This window comes from Alligator sinensis, unplaced genomic scaffold (assembly GCF_000455745.1).
Source record: "Alligator sinensis unplaced genomic scaffold, ASM45574v1 scaffold1354_1, whole genome shotgun sequence".
In the NCBI taxonomy this organism is placed as follows: domain Eukaryota; kingdom Metazoa; phylum Chordata; order Crocodylia; family Alligatoridae; genus Alligator; species Alligator sinensis.
The window spans coordinates 1,264,242-1,266,536 of record NW_005842344.1 but is presented as its reverse complement, the minus strand read 5'-3'; the positions used below and the strand labels follow the sequence as shown (position 1 = coordinate 1,266,536).

Genomic DNA, 2,295 nt, shown 5'->3' with positions numbered 1-2,295 from the left:
TGAACCGCTGCGAGCACACAGCGCTTGTGCATTGGCTGCATACTTGCTCCTGCCTAGAACTGGACGATTGACTGAACTGGAGGTGCGATCCATTAAATCCCTCTCCAGTCTAGGAGCTAAATTGCCTAGCTGGCAATGAGCTGCTCACGGAGAAGAGCCTGTGACTGAAGATTCTTGCTTAAAAAAAAGAAACATAGAAGTGGGGTCAGGTAATGCTTCCCCCACACCCTCCACCCCTATTTATTTTGTCAGCCCATAAAAAGTTGCTGGCTGAGGCACACCAATATCAACTTAATAAAAATAAATGCTAGGGGAAGCCAGTCATAAGTACAGGACAGTCTACCGAAAACAAAGTTCTTCTAGGATGAAGCTGACTCCTGCTCAGAGTAGAAACAAGACAGCACCTGCTTTAACCCTCAAATAAATGTGTTCTTAATGCTTAGTTACACGTTCCCTGCCATAGCTGAGCTGTTTTTATTGAAGTCTCTAGCATTGGTCCAAAGATTCAATTACACTCAATCATCAACACTAATTGAAGAAGCTTGATTGCATTACATTTGTTGACTGTCTTAGATGTATAAAGCTGAGGATGCGCTTTGGCTTTTTTTTGCACACCACTTGATAAAACGAGTTGCCATCTAATTAACTGATATTTACATTGCAGTCTCTATAAGTCCTCAATTACATTGATCACTTTTTCACAAAAAGAAACATGAACAATATAACTGGTATCAAAACAGTGCAATAACAGCTCAAAAGCAGGCTGACAAACACCACTGTTCAAATTTAAACCAACTGTTTACTCAAGTACTTTATTACCAAACATGGAAAGCCAAAAGAAAATGCAAGGGAAAAAAAAAGATTGAAAACATTTATTTTTTTATTTCTTTTCAATCCGTTATGATCTGTTACATCATCAGAATGCTTGGAAGTTGGTTTGAGTATTTGTTACCTCTGTTGATGATTAATTCTCTTTTTTGACCCACAAGTTTCTTGGAACTTCTCCTGAGCCTCTAGACCCCTTTTATAGTAAACGGAACAGCACAGAGCACGCATTCTTCCTCATTTCAAATATAAGGATGTGTGTTACCAACTTTAGGAGACTACTTGATTCTGGCGGCCCCTGGACTACTAACTTCATGTTCAAAAAGTCTGCAGGTAGTGTCTTTGGAATAGTTTACAGACAACTATGGTCTTTGATGTAACAAACAATATTTTTCTCCTCTGAAGTTATTCCTTCATTAGGTAGCCCCCCAAGCACCCAAATGTTGAGGCCATTGCTGCAGCCAAGAGAAAACTAAGCAGGAAATGGCTGGTCTAACTATTAAGTTGCACTGTAACAACTTGCTTAACTTAAAAAAAGAAAAAAGCCTTTTATAAATGTCAAAATTTGTCTCTTGGTCAAGAGAAATGTCTCTTTAAATGCTGCATATATACACCATGTTCTATATTGGCAGACTGAACGCAAAGGCAGGAAAAGACCAGGAGTTTCAAATGAGTGGGGGAAAAAAAAAGAAATCAAACAATATTATAATACTAGATAGCGAGCAGGCATCACGCTGTTGGCCACCAGTGCCGTTTGCAGAGCTGTGCTTTGAGAATCAAGGCAGCGGCCCAGACTACTCGAGACAACAAGCATGCAGGCCGGCAAGCGAGAAGCGCGCGTGTGGTCCAAGGTGTTTGTTCTTAGTTCAGAGTTTGTGGGACCCTGTTCTGAGACATGAAGAGTCCAAAGAGTCAGTAACATCTAGGTGAGGCGAGTGTCCAGGAGGGTCAGTTTGGGTCTACCTAGCCATGAAAGTGCCCCTCTGCCCCTCGACAGTATGCTATGTTGTTCTTATAACCACATCCTTTCACAATTTGCTGAAAAGCACGAGCGTGTCCTGTCCCTGTAACATCTAGGTACTCTCGTGAAAGAAAGAAAACACAGAATTCCACACTGGTATTTTGAAAACATTGCAATATTTTACTTTAAGCGGTCACGTTTCCAGCCGAAAGCCTCTTCCCAGCCACAACAGAACACCTGCGCCCGGTACACGCTTCCATGCCGTTCAAGAGCCAAACAACCTAGTGGATGAAACACAGACGAAGCAGGTGACAGCTGGCTACAACTGTGCAACGGGGCTGGCCTGGCTCAGGTTTTGGGCATTTTAACTACAAATACACTAGGAAGTCTCACCGGGTGACAAAGGTAAATAGCTTTGCCGCTTTAAAGCAACACGTGCAGCAGTTCTACTTACACAATCATGCAGAACATCATAAAGATGTTCCAGAGCGCAATGAAGATTCGGAAGT

At 42.0% G+C, this 2,295-nt stretch overlaps 1 long non-coding RNA gene across 1 annotated transcript; it reads right to left on the bottom strand.

Moving 5' to 3' along the window:
• Positions 1-1,945: 1,945 nt before the first annotated feature.
• Positions 1,946-2,295, bottom strand: LOC102379452. The gene is made up of 2 exons (XR_324462.3): positions 2,241-2,295; positions 1,946-2,067 (listed from the first exon to the last, which is right to left on the bottom strand). It is a non-coding gene; the product is annotated as an uncharacterized LOC102379452 (long non-coding RNA).